Below are 18014 nucleotides of genomic sequence, written 5' to 3'. Positions count from 1 at the left end.
CAGGGATGGTGACCTTGGGGGCCGGGCACCCGCTTGCCGGCAGCGGCGACGGCGACGGCAGAGCGGGGCGGGCGCGTGCCAGGGACGGCACCCTCGGGGCGGAGCAGAGCAGCAGCAGGCAGGGGACAGCGGCCTTGGGGGCTGGGCACGCGCTAGCCAGCGGCGGTGACCGCGGGGCGGGGCGGGCGCGTGCCAAAGACGGCGCCCTTGGGGCGGAGCAGGTGCGGCCTTGGGACGGCGACCTTGGGGCGGACCACGCGTGGGCTGGCGGCGGCCACGTCGGGGCGGAGCAGGCACGGCCGAAGGGGTCCACGCGCGGCCAGTGCATCGCCGCGGCGTCCAGGACGAGGAGGAGGCTGCCCCGCTGCTTTCCCCCGATGGCAGAGACGGTGCTGCACGGACGACGTGCTGTTGCTGCTCACCGACGCCCCGCCTTTGCCTCAGCACTCCGGTGAGCACTCCGGCGGTGGCTGATTCCCCTCCAAGCGAGTTCATGCCCCAGCACTAGGAGACGTCCTGCTTGCGCCGATCCAGATTCTAGCATTTTCCAACTCTTACATATTAATCTTGGAGCTGCAGGTCAAGTGCATGACGCTGTACGAGCAGATGTACAGGTTGGTCTGAAGACGACGATGAGCGGCGATTGGTTCAAGTAGAGCACATTCTGAATGGACAGATCGACGATTCTAAGGGTAGCATGATGCCATCAACCTCGACTAAATCGGCGTGCAGGTCAGTGTTCTTTAGCTATCAACTCCGTTGTAGTTCTGCGCCGTTTTGACTCATGCATCGGCGGCTTGAGCTCAGTCCAGCTCCTTCCCCAACCCTTTCGCTAGCAGTTGTCGGATTTGGGCGTCGTGGCCCGGATGTGTACCCCGGGAGCCTCTCTGATCCTTGCATCCTCTGGGTCCTCTTCCCCTCTCCATTGCTTTTTTTTTTTTGCTTTAATATTTCTTTCTCATCTGTTCATGTAATTCTGGTTTGCAATGCAAAACGTTTAGATTTTCTCTCTTGTGTTCAATAATTTTGGCAGGAACAATGCAGAAGTACATGCCTCCTTACGAAACATTTCACTCAAAAGCATCAGCTTGCAATATTTCGATGTGCATGATTCCATTCGGATCTTACTTATTTATTTCAGAGGAAGTGGCAACTATACGATTTGTTGAGGCGCGGAGCCTAATCATAGATGTACTTACAGGCTGCAGTTGTGCCGCTGGAGTTGCAGGCGACAGCTGCAATACATACCTTCCGTATGCTGTAGTTCACGGTCTGGATCGGATGGCTGCCTTCTGACTGGGCAACTGTCCCTAGCTTGCAAAATAAATCAGCCCATAAACGAAGCTTGAAACCTGCTGCAGAGTATGCCGTCTGTTGGTTTGGTAAGTCAACTTGCCTTGCAAAATGTTTTATCTTTGTTTGCTGCTCCTTCATTACGATTACGTAAATTATGGTTTTCTGCTACTTCGTTGCTATTACACAAATTAAGTTTTCACTAAATTTTCTCAAGACCGTTCAGGGGGAAACTAACACTTATTTTTGTTTCCATTCCCATCATCCCACGCCAGCTCTGAAGTTGTTAGTCGAAGGCTCTAATTGAATATTTGATGCAATTACTTCTTGCCGTAGCTGAGAGGTCGGTGGTCTAATGTCAACTAATATCACTTCCATCTTGGTTAATTGGTCACAGAAGTTTCATGGGCCTAAATGCCCAGTTCATGTATTCTTTGTTCCTGGTAGTTAGGCTTACTACATGTCTGTGTTATTTTGTGTTATTTTCTGCAGGTAGTCCTGGTTTTGCCTGTTCTACTGAATGTCTTTGGCAGTCTCAGCTGCCTATAGTTTTAGATTCTTCTTCAGGTTCAGGTGCTACGTAGGGTGGTTTGTGCTGACATATTTTTTTCAGATTTTGTTGTCTTTCTATTTCTTTTTGTCATGTACATATGAGATTCTTTATTTGCAAGAGGTAATGGACTATGTAAAAGTATGCACTTCAGATCATATCATGGTTGCAGGTAGATTCACTAAGTTAGATATAGCTTGAGATTTGCATTCGGACAATCAAAACATTTCCTGTTCCCTTATCCAGTGTTCAACTAATATAGATGCAATTTGGTAGCTCACATCTCCATCGTTGCACATTTTAGTGAACTGGACTTTGTATTATCTGCTTTGTCTGATCAATTATATATTTATATTGTATGCCATTTTTTAAACCATGACACATATGTTAGTCTGTACACTTCTTTGTTAGTGCTTTCATTCGACTTTATAAATCGGTGAGTATTTTCCGTGAATTTACCAATAAACAACGCACCATGCTTTACGTTAATTAGACATATTGTTCTTACTGTCTATATTAGAAAAATAGAAGCCAGCTCATGTTTCAGGTTCAATTATCTTATAATTAGACATTGTTCTTGCTGTCTCTGTTAGAAAAAATAAATATTGAATCATGTTTTCAGTTAAGTTATCCTAAAATTGGACAGACTTCTTTTGCTGTCCAAGTTGAATAGTTCGTTACATGTTGCACTCCATTTACCGACTCGCAGCAGGCCATCGGTCATAATTATCCTTCTGCTCGAAAGAATTTCTTATTTGCTTCTTTTGCTCTCCTCCTCTCGGGGATGTCTTCCAGACGTTGAGCCTGTCACCTGCTATTGACGATTTTTCTTCTGAAGACGATTTATTTTCTATGGAAGGCGACATTGCAGGTGAAACGCACCTCCAGGTTCTTTGGGTTGCTTCTGAGGAGGATTGTCTTCCTATGGAAAAGCGGCATTCCAGCTGCCTATAGTGTTACACGGAAATATTAACCAGTCCGTTGATTTATCTAATGGCACCTGCTCATGGTACAAGGCTTGGAGAATAGGTTTTGGAACCAGAGATAAAGGGAAGAAATCGAAGATGGGTTCCTGACAATCTGAATGAAGGGCATCTTGATTACTTCTTCTGGCTGCTTCCGGGGCTCAACATTCTAACCTTTGTGGTGTACATCTTGTGCGCAAAAATTCAACAGCTGCACTACGGATTAAGATGCTACCTCTACAATTCTGCTCAGGTCTACACTAATTGCAGTTGCAGAGGCTTAGTACTCATTGAAGTATCTTTACGAGCACATGAAATTGCTGATGCAGCATATCCTGTTTAAGTGATGTTGCACGATGGTTGTTTAATGCCTATGATCCTTTATTTTCAGTCTCTCTGTCATGACTGTTCCTTAAGTTTGTAATAGGTTTAACAGTTGATGTCTCTTATTTTCTGTCTTTGGCCTCTACATTTTACTATGTCTATAATCTATTTTATCAGTGTGAATGTGTTACTATCCATTAAGTGATCACTTCTGTACCCTGAACGAAAAGGTTGGATGACTGTTTATTAAACATAGTGATCTTTCCCGTTGGTAAAATAAAAAGATTGCAAGCTGAGAACTCCATCTTCAAGGATGTAGTTGACCGACTGAATAGCACCTCAGGATACTCTGAGTAAGATGATCACTGAAAATTCTTACCAAGTAAAGCAATATGAGCACGGATAGTGCAGTTAGTTACTTAATCCGATATGGAAAAGTTAGTATTGTTAACTATATTCTCATACAAATATATGAACCTTTTCGGTGGTACTACCTACCAGTAGTCTACATATACATATTCCTTATCTGCATAAAATTCGCTCCACGGGCGCGGCGTGCCGCCGCGCTTAGCTTCCTAGTACACTATATAAAAGTTAAACAGATTAGCGATCCGTGAGAGATTTTGTTACTGTAGACACGCTATTTTCTCCATCGATACTTCAGCCGCCTGGTGACATCTGTCCAAATTTACGATGAGAGGAGTCTTGCCATCGGTTTTTGCTTTTTCACTTTATTTTTTCTTACAGGTTTCCTTCCGGTTGCCGGTTACTCGGTGGCGATCTGCTGCGATCTGCTGCCTGTTTGGTTGAATTATTTCTCCTCAATTACCGGCGGACATTGCGGTACCACATTTTTTCATGTGCAAACTAGAGACGTCTTCAACTGGACCCCACCAACCACCGCTTTAGTTCTCCAGATTCATCTTCCTCCTCCCACTCCAACCTTATCTTCTCCCGTTGAGAGTCGCTTCCAGCTCCTCTCCGTCGCCCTTTCCTTCCTTCTCTCCGGCGGCCTGGCTGGCCGGCGAGGGGATGGACTAGGTGGTTGGCTCCTCCTCTTGTACAGAGTAGATGTAGTGGTAGTTCTTTTGCTTTTGTGCTGTGCCTTTGTGCTGTATGGGAGTAGGTCGTCGGAACGTCTCGACCGGCTCCGGCGCGGCCTAGGCTTGGTGACTCTCGCTGCATTGCTCTGGTGGCAAGAGCTCTCGCAGGCGGGCGTGCTGGGCTTGGGGATCTCCGCCAATAAGGTCGGGAGTTGGAGCTCTGCTTCTTGTTCGGCAGCGCACGCCGGCGAGCAGCCGTCGCGCCTCTTCTTTGTTGCTCTTCCATGGAGGAAGGTGGCAGAGGAGGCTGAGGCGAGCCCCAGGTACAAGTGTGTTTTTCTTCAGCATGCTGAGCTTGAGACTTGGCCCCTCCCCTTGGCCGGCCGTGGTGGCGAGGAAGTGGAGCAGCTCTATCTCGAGTTCTTCCATGCTGCAAGAAGGGGAAATTGCAACCTGCTCAAGCTTTTCTGCAGGTCGGAAGCTGCTTCTCTGCGGAGTTCATACACGGAGGATGTTTTTGCCGAAGTGATTCAGGGCCATTGGAGGCCACTCCGCGCCGTTTGGTGCATACTGCACCGCGGTTCATCTTCAACCTCCGATTTGGAGGCCTTTGTCGGAGGCCTGCGTCGGAGCTCGACTACCTCGAGTCTTCAAGTGGTTCGTCCCCGAAGGCGTCATGGTGGCCGACGTTGTTGGTTCCTCGCTGGTGTAGAGGCCGTAGCGAGCTCAGATCCCCTCTTCTACTTCGGCGTTCATCGCCTTGAGGTTGCCGGCGAGCATGGTGGTGGAGACTCCGAAGCACCTGATTGCTTTTCCTTTTTTAGTGCCAGGGTGTTTTTTGTAAGGTTAGAGGCCTTATCTTCAAATTCTAGGTTTCTTAGAGCGAGTGTTGTGAAGGGCCTCTATGCAAATTTGTACCCCTCCCAAAAAATCCACCCATATTCTCTTCTTTGTCTTGGCTTCTCCAACCGCCAAGTGCACGTGCAGGCCGATGTGCACGCCTCCTTCCACCACACGGCTTCGCGCCTTCCAGGCTCTCTTCAACACCCGCCTCACACGCCCCGTCGCCGTGGCTGACGAAGAGGCCCACCATGGCCGGCGTGGCGGGGAGCTCACCGCTGCCCATGAATTCAACCACAGTGCAGGGTAGCGCGGCTCACCGTGGGATGGAGGCCTGAAGTTTTCTGGAGGCAACGGCCGCCGTAGGAGATGAAGAGGCCCTCCATGGAGGCATGGACGACGCGGCTGGAGCTCCCGGTTGGGGCGGATGCTTCCTATGAATTTTACCGCCGGGGAGGAGAACCTCCTCTCTTTTGCTTCTTCCATGGCCTCTCGATCTGTTTTGGAACGACGATGTTTCTCTTCAGTTTCGTTTTGATTGATTCTTTTTTCCTATGCTTTTTACGACCGTCTCGGCTGCTGAACAGAAATTGCACTGCTGCAAGTGCCATGCCCACAAACAACAATCTCCATGAGCTGTAATGCGTCTCTCCCTCTCCCGTTACTGCTTTCGTTTGATTTCATGCCACTCCATTGATTCTCTCTGGAAGACACTCCATTGATTATCTCTGGAAGATTTGTGCTGATCCAGCAGGGACATTTTTTTTTTCGTAAGTGCATGCTACATGTTCGACGAAATGCCTACTAGAAATACCATGGGTAAGGAAAATAGAATAACACACATTGATATTCAAAGTATGCATGGATTCTGGTCCCTCTCATGTTGTTATATTTGACCACTTCCATTGTCAAAGTTTTTCCTACCACATTTGCAGTTCACTGCAATTTGTTGAAAATGAGGGAATGTGCCAGAATACACTATCAACTGATGCCTAAATGTTATAAGAGATAGTGAAATTGTTAATCTATTGTAGGTTTGTTGCTTATTTATCCATGCACATGTACTGTTTTTGTCCTGTTTTAAGGACTTTTGTCCCATACAAGTTACCACCAGTTGTAGCACTATAAATCAAAGAAATGGAAGTTTAAGAAATAGGGACTATCTTCTATCTTAGAATCCACCCACTAAAATCGAGCTTATGGGATTATGTAGACTTTGTATAACCAACTAGATACACATGCCTTTATTTGTCTGCCATTGTGAGTAAAAGAAAGTAAAATCAATTTAGTCCTGCTCCTTTCTCGTGATATCCATTAAAACTATTTCCTTTTGCAGCCCGGGTTGTTTTATTCTTGATTTTACTTACAATCCCTGTCACATGTATAAGAAAATCTACATCACAATGGTAAGTTTTGATCTACATGCATTCATGGTACGGTCCATTCTTTGTGGTTAGGGAATACTATAGGTACATAGTGGTTGTTTCATTTGCAACATCCCATTTATTTAGTTAACACTGAATATGCCATTGGTGCATCGTTCTCTTACCACAGACAGTTGATAGCTAATATCGTGGTGCCTATTTTGCTTACGAGCAGTTGATAACTAATATCATGGTGCCTATTTTGTTTCAGATTGCAGAAGCACTACGTTGTGTTGTTTCATTTTTCCAAGTTTGCAGTTATATTTATGTCAGCTCCCATGTCTCAAAAAAAAAAAAAAAAAAAAACTCCCGACCCTAGGTAGCATCTAGGCAAAGAACCACCAAAGAAGCATATTTGCACACTAGAAGGAATTATTATCCCTTCTTTTTTTCTTAATATGCGACTTTATTCAGTACAGATTTTAATCAGATACAATGTAGAGGCCAGCAACATGCCTGCAGATGCTGATCAAGAATCAAAAAATTTGGTGACATCAATGAGCTGTTCGCACTAAAGAAGCAAGAGGTTCAGAGGGTATGCTAATACTTTTGGAAAGTTGACACGAAACAGGCTTGAGGATGAGTTTCAGCCATTCATTTTCTCCGAGAAACATGTATCCCAGATGATCAAATCGCGAGAAACAACATTCTTAGGAGCAGTACATTTAGAACATGAGAGGTCAGCTTGATTTTTATTGATTATGTGTCTAACTAATTCCATTGCTTCTTTGTTGTTTGTGACAATCAAGGGGTTTTAAGAGGCTACGAGCTAATTTGGTTGTACTGCCGAGCAACTAGATCGCCATCTAACTTTAACGAAGATACTAATGTAATCTAAGCTCACACTTTGCATTATATTTCTTCGTGGCACCACTACTGATATGAACTTTGAAGTCTCTAACTGAGATCAGTTATGGTGGTACGCAGTTCTTCTTTTACGGTATGCCTAATTTGTTCAAAAGTAGCTAGAAATTTTGTATTGTTCAACGAGTCATTTATCATGCCACAGGTTCCTCCACTCCCAGGACTAACGAAAATATTCGTTCTTCTTTGGCATGAAGATATTCTTTTATAATGTTTAGCTTTGCATTCTATTGATAATTTTATAATATCTGGCCAAAGATGATCTAAGCTAATCTTGTTTTTATAATTTGTTCTTTCATGAGCTTATCCATTCATGTTTTTGTATTTTGTTGAAAGTTCGACCAGGCTTACTCTCCAATTTGGTTTTTTTTTGGAAACAATTATCTGAAATAGTCAGCTGCTATAATTAGATAGTATATCAGTCAACCTAGGTAGTTCATCCATTGTGGGCGGGTCGTCTTCGCCTGCTGCATATAGTTCTGAGGTTTCTGATCCCGCTCATTCTGATGCTCTTGCTGTGCTCGATCCTGCCGTACCAGTTGATCCGTTGTCTCACAGTTTGTGAATTTTCTGCTTTTGCTATACCTGTTTAACCATAGAAGATGCACTTCAGGGTAACTGACATAGGGCATGTTTTCTGCTGTTACGGGGTGCTTCCAACATGAGATACAACTACAGATCATGAGCCTGTGTATAATTTTCAGCTTATGCCCGTTAAACTGTATACAACCTATGCTTTGTATTGATTATGCGAATGAATGCAGTTTACCTTTTGGATTCTTTTCAGCTTTTCATATTTATATGTCCTCCTACAGCAGACATGAAGGCCTGATTAGGCCATTGATACAGCTGCATCCACTGTTTCCTACCATATTATCTGCCCATGTTCGCTTCAAACTTCGTAGAGAGATCAGTCTACACACAACTCTACCATCCCTATTGATATGTTACGCCACGGGTGCGGCGTGCCGCTGCGCCAATGCCTCCTAGTATCAATAAGATATCAAGTACATCCGGACTCTTCAACAGCTCAATATCATGAGTAATTTGAGACATCGAGGATGCACACAGAGTACCTACATTAAAGTTGTTATATTGTGATCTAAATTCAATAAAAAAGGCTAACGGCGTAGCGAGGCGAAGCCTGTCGCCGGTAGACTTTTTACGTAGGTACGGACCGTCATCACCGCCTATATATACCTCTTGTAAGCCGTCGGTTAGGGTTTATCAGATTATAAGATAATCCACGGCGTTTGTAAACACTCCCCGATATAGTAAAATTTTGCTAGCTGGCGCGCGTGGTTTTTCTCCCTCTATGTTGGAGGGGTTTTCCACGTTAAAATCTTGCATTTTCGCTGTGATTTCCTTTTTGTTTTTCGTTATTTGCTTGTCGGTCTATAACAATAGTTGGGCTTATGTTCCAAGTCTTCTTTATGTGTCATACATGCACATATAGTGAAAGAACAATGTAAATAAAACGAGCTTATTCATAGCCCATATGACTGTCTTACCTATGCAAACTATGGTTCTCAGTCCCCATCTCAATTCTCCAAATTAAGTATCGTTGGAATTAATGGCATAGCCATAGAGAGTAGTTTTGGTCACATAGGTGAAATATTTGGTAATTTTCACTAAGTTGTTACAAGGTCCTTGATCGTTAAAACTTGGATATTATGATCCTTCATATCATCAATGGGTCAGAAAGCAGCCACCGAGACAACATGATCATTGTAGCATGAGAACCAAAGAAAAATAAGCCGAGTTTGGCCAACTGAAAAAGAACTGCTCTTCTTGGAGGAGAGAGGTCAGCATTGCAGCAACCTTAATTTGTCTGCTCACAACAATGACCTGGCTGAATTTCCATGAATGGCATTCACAGCGCATGATTTTTATCTGGCAACCTGGAGGTCGTTAAAGCATGACAGAGTAAGCAAAATAATCATTGAACGCAAAACTTCCCTTTGGGGTTTAGACTATACGAAGTATTACTAGTTTTGAAATAGTGACCAGGAGAAAACTATGGCATCATATACTGAGAATGGAGGATTCGACTGTCCAAGTGACGAAGTCCCAATGGCTATGTTATGATGTTGTGTACTTGCTCTACAGTTGGGATTCTGTTCCAAGTCTTCAGTGTATATCATACAGTCGCATACCATTGTCTTGCCTCTGCCAACAAAAAAGAAACTTCTCTCTATTTCATAGTTTTCACAGAGTTGTTACAACTTACAAGGTCCTTGATCATTAAAACTTGGATATTGTGATCGTTCATATCATCGATGGAACATAAGTAGCCAACGAGACGAGACGATGTTACAGCATGAGAACTGAAGGAAAATAAGCGCATTTCGGCCAAACCGAAGAAAACTTGCTCTTTCTGGAGAGGAGAGATCTGTATTGCAGCAACCTTTGCTTGTTCACAACAATGGCGTGACCGAGTGTTTATATATGGTATTCATGTTGCGTGATTTCTTTTGACAACCTGGAGTTCGTTAGAGCATGACAGAGTAAGCAAGATAATCATTGCACACAAACGTCACCGTTGGAATTCAAACTCTATTTCTGGAAGACAGAGGGGGGGGAAAACTATGGCAGGTACAACCCTTATTCCTCCTGTTTAAGTTTGATGAATAGTCTGTAAATCATTTATTTAATACTCCTTTCGATCCCTTTTAGTTAACTGTTCTAAATTTGAGTCAATTAAAAGGGATCGGAGGGAGTATATTCAGTTGACAGTGAAAAAAAAAGCACAATTGTACGACAATGATTTAGAAACAAATCTAATCGCTATTGATTCAGTAGACTATTTGTAGCAGCCCCATTGGATACTTTCCAGCCAAATGAGCCATAGGTGCTATCTATAGAAAAAATCCAACTTTAGGGGCAACCTCCTGCCTTAACGGAAACATTCTCTCGTAAGAAGAAAAATTAAGAATAGTCTCCATCCAGGAATTCCTAACAGACACTATCGTCATAATTAACACAAAAAATCAACAATATATCAACAAGTTCAAGAATGCCACAAGTTGTCGCGTACGTTGTTACTACATAGCATTTGAACGCCTATAAATACGTAGTGCATGCAGTGCCGAGACTCACACACTCACTGGCATCGGTAAGCAAGCACTAAGCACACAGTGAAGCAACAGAATAAAGGGTTCTTTGCAATGGATCGTCGTGCTAGCTTTGCTGCCCCGACCATCCGCGTCAGGATTCCTGACCAGCTGCCGACGCTGTTCGAGCCGCAGAAGACCACGCCGCACGTGCGCACCCGCTCCGACACCGGCGAAGAAGTGCCGTCTCCGGAGCGCCGCCTCACCGTGCTGGCCCTCCAGCTCGCCGTCCTGGAGAAAGCCGCGAGCCGTCTCGGCACGCTGGCCTTCGTCTGGGCCACGGTCGTCCTCCTCGGCGGGTTCGCCATCACGCTGGGCCGGACCGACTTCTGGTGCATCACGGGCCTCCTCCTAATCGAGGGCACCCGCATCCTGGGCCGCAGCCACGAGCTGGAGTGGCAGCACCAGGCCACTTGGCGCCGCCACCGGCCCATGTCCTGCGCTATTGTGCGCGCCTTCTCCTGGATGCAGCTCGTCTCCGCCTCGGCGTGCGTCTCCCTCTCCCTCATCCGCCTCCTCCACCAGCACTATGGCGGCAGTGAGGAGGCCCGCACCAATCGGAGCGCCGCGCTGAACATCTTCTACGGCCTGGCGCTCGCTGAGGCACTCCTGTTCCTCGCCGAGAAGGCGCTGTGGCAGTGGAAGATGGGCCACCGACGCCTTCTCGAGCGCGTCGCCGAGGACTGCAACCTTGCTAACGCCTGCGGCGGCGAGGTCGCCGTCCTCCGCTTCTTCTATGACTCCTACTCATGCTGCCTCAACGGTAGCATCTTCGACGGCCTTCACATGGACCTCGTCTCCTACGCCAACGACCTCGTCACCGCGGGCTCCCACGACGAGCAGAGCCTTGGCGTCGGCATCCTCGTCTCTCTCGCCGAGTCTGACCGCTTCGCCGACGCCGCGCTCCGTAAGATAGGCGTTTCCGCGCCCACCATCGAGAGGCTCATCGAGATGCTCAGCTGGAAGGACTCGGCAGAGAGGGAGGTCCGGAGATCGGCGGCGGTAGTGGTGTCCATGCTCACAGAGAGGAAGCACATCGCCCTACGCATCACCGGCATCCCCGGTGCTATCGAGTCGGTCGCCTCGCTACTCTACGCTGACGTCGACGAGCTCAACATCCTCGGCCTCTCCATCCTCAACAAGCTGGCTCACGACCATGATAACTGCGACAAGATCGGCAACACACGCGGCCTCCTCGACAAGATCATCTCCTACTCCAGCATCGACCATGGGCGCCTGGCCCCGACAACGCCGAGGGACATGAGGCTCAAGGCGGTGAAGCAGTCGCTCCACGTGGTGAAGAGGCTGGCGGGGACGACGGGGAACACTGGGAAGCTGCTCCGGAGGGAGCTAACCGACATCGTCTTTACCGTGAGCAACGTCAGGGAGGTGCTGCAGCACCATGACAAGAAGGTCCAGTCCGAGCTGCACCAGCTGGGCATTGAGATACTGACGAGCCTTGCCATGGACAAGGAGGCGAGGGAGGTCATCGGCGGGACGGGCGACGTGGTGAGAGTGCTTGTTTCCATGTTCTTGTCTCCAGTGGCGACGGCAGATTTTCGACATGCAGACGCGATCCGGGTGGAGGCCGGCGAGGCGCTCGCGATGCTGGCCCTGGAGAGCAAGAACAACTGTGGGCGCGATCATAATGGCTCTTGGCGGAGGGGTCGGGAGGCTCGTTGCCGCGCTGAACGACCCTGTTGTCATCGTCGGTGCCGCCAGGATCCTGCACAACCTATGCTCCTATGCTGGCGACGAGTGGCAGATCAAGCTGAAAGGAGTCACGGCCGGCGCCACCAAGGTGTTGAGGACAATCATGGTGGAGAAGGAGAAGGTCCTCAACATCTTCCTCGGGCTTGCGGCGCAGATGGTCCAGTTTATGGAGCCAAGGGAGCTCAAAGCAAGCCTCGCCACGGCGAGCGTGGTGGACACGGTCCTGGCGGGGACGCTGGTGCAGGTGTTGCGTCAGTACAGCCGCCCGTCCATGGACGTGCCTCGAGTCCGCCGGTACACCATCGAGCTCGCCGTCGCCATGATGCGGTCGGACGCGCGCTATGTGGCCCTGTTCGTCGAGCTCGGGATGGAGGGCGAACTGAGACGCGTCGCTGGAACCACATCGCAGCTCGAGTGCTTCAATGTCTTCTCCGGAAGCGTAGGGCTCAGTCGACACACCATCAATGTTTGCTCGCTCGTCACGTCGGCGTTGGAGTTGATGAAGAAGAACTGATCGAATCGGCAACTAGGTACCTCCTACGGAATTAATCTATCCTATTCCTATGTGTGTAAACTCGTGTATTTCCTGTGCCAATTGTGATTTGTAATGTTAATCTAATCGTGTATGCATGTTGGTGTGGTATGTATTTCATCATGTATCAATATTGTATCATTTAATCGGCTTCCCTATATATATGTTCAAGGACTGAACAATTTATTAATAAGCTTTTGGCTTCTGCTAACCCTAACTCACCTAAGATTTATGTATGTCTATGTTAATTTTTAAAACAAGAAGTATACTCAAATGAACGTTGCGACCATCACTACCGGGAAATTTATTTTTGCCGAGTGTGTTAGTTCAGAATCCGCAAACAGACTGTTTGCCTGGGTGTCAAACAAAAAATACTCGGCAAACATGACCACAAAAGAAAACACTCAGCAAAGAATCACAATCGGCAAAGATTTTTAAAAACACTCGGCAAACACACAACTCGACAAAAAAACGTAAAAAACACTCGGCAAACGGGACACGTGGCAACCGCGGTCACAACAAACGGCGCCATAACAAGGCTATGAAGACCTTTTTCTATTTATTCATTTTCTCCATTTTCATTGTATATTTTTTATAATGAGCCTAAAATTATTGCATAAGTGCATATTGTCGTTTCAATAATGTCGCCAAATGAAATTTTCATTTTTTTGTACACCCTCAAAATCATAATAAGTGTCATTGTTTAGTATAAAGTTGTACTAAATCGGCAAGAGGTTAGATAGATCGGAGGGAGTATAAAAAATCATTTTGTAAGTATGAAAATGCGTGTATTTTTAGTAATTACACTACAATAAAAAGTTAATCAGTGGGGCACCTTGGTGCACTATGCTATCACGCCATTGCTAATTGGTAGCAGTGGCGCACCACACTAGGTGGTGCACCATTGCTATCTGGCTTAGCAGTGCCGCACCATGTAGTGCGCCACTGCTAAAAGCGTGTGGTGCGCCACTAGATAAAAATAGGTTCGCCACAACCAAAATTTGAAATTTTTGGATCTAGATCTAGCACATTTTTTCGATTTTTTTCTTGTTATTTTATCTTGTTTTTGTTGTCTGAATTATTTGTCATGTTCATGTTCATGCTCATAGCCTAGTTATCGGTGAGGATAGATGAGAGAGGGAAGGAGAGGTGAGTATGGAGGATGGAGTAGAGGACGGTTCATGGAGAGGAGGGAGCATAGGATGTAGGGATGAAGGCCGGAGGTAATGGAGGCCGGAGGGAGGGTCATCAGAGGTTGCCAGATAGGAGGAAGGAGGAGTGGATGGAGGAGTAGAAAGAAGGAGGAAGGGAGAGGAGGAGGAGGAGGAGAGGAGAGGAGGAGATGGAATGTGTGGAGGAGGAGGGAGGAGGGAATAGAAGGGGGTAAGTGGCCGGCCATTTTGAATTTTGGAGGTGGGAATGTTAGCAGTGGCCCACCATGAGTGGGTGCGCCATTGCTTTTTTTTTAATTTTTTTTGCCTGAAATCTAAAACCTGAAAATGCCATGTTTCTTTTTCGATGTTGATGAATCTAAAAATTGTCTAAACGCCTAGAGGGCGTTGAATCAGATGTAAAATTTTGTGTATATACATTTTCATACAAAAAAAATCATCGGAGGTCGTATGCAACCAAAAATCCCGTTTTACTAAAACAAGACGCTATTTTGCAAAAAAAAAAATCAAAATTCATGTTTGTTAATTTTCATTAAAACTAGATAACATAATACATGGGAATCTTGAAGAATTTTATTTTTTGAAATTTCTATAGATTTCTTTTATTTCTTTCAAAAATGTAAAGATGATCCATGGGCAGGAGTTACCTGTGACGCACCACATATAGTTGCGCCATAGGTAGCAGTGGCACACCTACACGTGATGCGCCACTAATAACTCCTACCCATCTATGCACTTATCGCCACACAGTGGCGCACCTATGCTTGGTGCGCCATTGCTAAGTGTGGGGAGGTGGTCAAACCATGGCCACACATAGTGGTGGCACACTGCTCACCAAATGCACCACTGGTAACATGGTTGTGGTGCGCCACTCCTATATAGCAGTGGCTCATCATTGTAGTGGTGCTCCAGTGCTAGTCATCCTTGGCTAGATCTTTTTCTAGTAGTGTTAATTTGAGGAAAATTAGCTAGATCATGCACTTAACCGTGGTATAATTTGCCGAAACGAGTCTATATTGTGCACACGTGTGTGTGTACTTTTGAATGACGAACAATGTTGGCAAAGAAAATTTTCAATTTATTTGCATGAAATTTCATTTTTGAGTGCCAAAACCGAGTTTTTTTTGTGAATCAGCTACATGAAATGCAATCTGGACTTGTGCAAACCCTATCTACAGAAAGTAGTAGATGCTGGCCTTTTAGGAATTTCTCGTATTGTGTATGGTTTCATGCCAGTGGGACAAATTTGGACTAGATGTCATCTTTCGCTTGTTCCTAATTATTTTGCAAAAAAACATTTTTTTAGGTGCAAAACGTGTTATTTCAATGGAGATACCATATCGGTTTCGCAATTCCCTCCGGTGTGCTCGTCGAGCCTGTTCTGGTAAAACGTTATATCAAGCGAGACCAAATATAAGCACAACTAATGTAAACTACAAAAAATTAGAAATATAAAAAACCTTCGCACTTTGTCACTTCATATCACCTACTCATTTTTTAGGCTAGGCAATCTACATATACACTTCACAACACCCCCACTCGCGTGTGACGGGAGAAGAGAAAGTCAACACGTGAAAGAAGAAGAGCACACCGAAACAGGGCATCAGCGGTGGCTAAAGAGGGGGGCAACAACAATTTTTAGGCTTAATTGTGAAAACCATGTGAAAGCCAGGATTTGAACTCGAGACATGGGGCTCTGATACCATGTTAAGCTTCATGCACTAGCCACTTGAACCAAAAGTCCGAACGGATGGAAAGGGCTAGGCAATCTACATATACACTTCACAACAATTCTACCCCTCCTCATCGCTTCCTGTTGTTGTCACTTCCTCTCCTTCTTGCTGCCGAGACCCTTGACCTTCGTCATCCCTCTCGATGGCCTGGTTGTCAAGGCGACGCAGGTAAATCCCGAATGCCTTGTTCTTAGCCATGAAGGCATACACATTGACGGTATGTCCCACCTTACGGCAGGTGGAGCCAATGGATCATTTGGGTACCCTCTACCTTTTTTGGTCTAAAAAATAAACTAACAAACTCTAATCATTTGCGTCACTAATATTTCACTCATGAACGCAGAAGCAGCCCAACAGAGACCTCGTTTATGCACAATCCCCTCTCCTTTTCCAACCATCAGCACATGGGGAATTTTATTCCGCCCTCATTATTTGATTTCCGATGCACCTTGCTGATATCCTTGGAACTTGCGAACCTATATAAACTGGTCATACTGTGTGTAAATAAACGAGGTGGGACTAACTTCTTCTCTTTGTGATATGCATGGTATTTTTTTGTGACTTTGTCCGTGCGTTGATAACTTGATATGGCTGGTCTGGCCCAACCCAGATTGTATGGGGCCTATGTCATGGGCTAACACGTGGTGGGAATGACAACTCATCAGGGAGTACACGTTTCGGCCGCATGACACACGCAAGCGAACTTGTTTGGCGACGGACAAGACGAACCTGTTTTAATGTATGCGGTGTCAATCTCTTGTAATTTCGCCAGTAAAATGAGGATAAATAAAAAAACAGATAAAAAAGAAGGGAGAAACCTTACTTCCTTTATTTACATGTGCGTTGCTATGGATTGTTTTTTTGTTTAATATTGTAGTTGATGTCTAATAGATTTCAGGCTTCTGATTTTTCAAAATGTTAGGGCAGCTCAAATGTGTTATCGTTGAGTCTAGAGGTGATGTCGCCTCGGTTGTCCACAAAAGGTCTGCATACTAATACATAACATAAGGAAGCTATAGATCGATCTACCAGGTGAAAGCAGGAAAACATATAACTTGTTCCCTCGACGTGGTTGCATCAACAGTGACGGTCATCGGCCACACGAACCTAAAAACGAGTGTGAGCATCGTCGCCATGATAGCGATTTCGTGATCTGTGTAGCTACTCTTTGTGCACCTGCCTCCCCGATGACCATTGGATCTTCATGGTAATCATCCTGTGGTGCTCCAGCGACGATAGAGGTGGCTCTCTTCTCGTGACGATTTCCTAGAGCCAGAGGAGGAGTATGCCTGCTTTCATGTGTAAGGCGGTGGTCCCACGCGGCATTAGTGGCGGATGTTAGTGTTGCTAGCCGCGGTGTCTGTGCACTCGCTCCCCAGAGAAATGGGGAGAGGAAATTAATTTTAAAAGATGAGATAAAATAATCCCTCAATTTTGTATGAACAGGTATGGTGTAGTTTTGTTTTTGTTTTGCTAGACTGGATCAAGGTTCATGCTAAATGGTCACTCTTATTCGGAAATGAGTATGTACACGCAGACATGGGTACACGAGCTATCTCAGCCAGCCATTACCTCGTGATTCAGATAAGTAGCACACTTGAGTTGAATTTTTGCATTTGGTCAAGTTTAATTTTTGGAAAGAGAATCTCTGAAAAGCTGATAGGACGTGCCCCTGTCTGACATGTCCGCGAGCTCTCCCTCTCTCTCTGGTGTCTCCCTATCTTTCTCCTCAACCACATGAAGCCTAGTCTCGCCATGTCTTCCTCTTCGTTCTCCCGAGCTCTCCCGCGGTGTCCATTGGCAAGCTCCGACCTGGGAGCAGAAGCTCCACGACTCCGTGCCTCCCCACCCTGGCCGTGTCCGGTCCTCGCCGCCTCGGCCACGCCCATCATCTCCCCGGCCGCACCCGTGACCTCCATGCCCCGGTCGCGCCCGCGCCCGTCGTCGCCTCGTCCTGAGTTCACGGGAGCTGCAGCGCAAGCCCGGCGATGTGCTGAGTCCGCTGCCACCATCTTCTCGTCTGGATTCATTGTCTTGTCTCCCATAGGCCGATAGCTATTTGTTTCTTCTCTATCCTCTACTACTAGTAGTCTAGTCTCTTCTCTGAACCGGTGATATCAGGCAACTCCACTCATTGCAGAGCGGCAATGAGACGGCTCTGGGCCGTCGGCAACATCGCCGGCGGATGTGAGACGGCTCTAGGCCACGCCTGTGGCCTCCTCAAGGACGAGCTGGAGCGGTACATGGACTACAACCCCGACGACGAGTAACTGTCCAACGCGGTGCTGCGAGTCGCTGCCTCGGCGACGATACCGGCCACAATCTCCGGCACCGCTGCCGAAGAGCCTGTGGACTATGCCGTCGGGCAGAAGCTCGTCGCTGGCTTCCGCTTTGACATCCGCGGCCACCGCGAGAAGGCCCTCTGAACACGCCACGACTAAGGATGGC

General features: G+C 46.5%; 1 pseudogene; it reads left to right on the top strand.

Moving 5' to 3' along the window:
- Positions 1 to 10470: 10470 nt before the first annotated feature.
- LOC124707488 lies at positions 10471 to 12643 on the top strand (annotated as a pseudogene).
- Positions 12644 to 18014: the final 5371 nt, after the last annotated feature.

Source organism: Lolium rigidum, chromosome 1 (assembly GCF_022539505.1).
Source record: "Lolium rigidum isolate FL_2022 chromosome 1, APGP_CSIRO_Lrig_0.1, whole genome shotgun sequence".
NCBI classification, from domain to species: domain Eukaryota; kingdom Viridiplantae; phylum Streptophyta; class Magnoliopsida; order Poales; family Poaceae; genus Lolium; species Lolium rigidum.
Note: the sequence above shows the minus strand (reverse complement) of the source record. Positions and strands in the feature narration are given on the sequence as shown.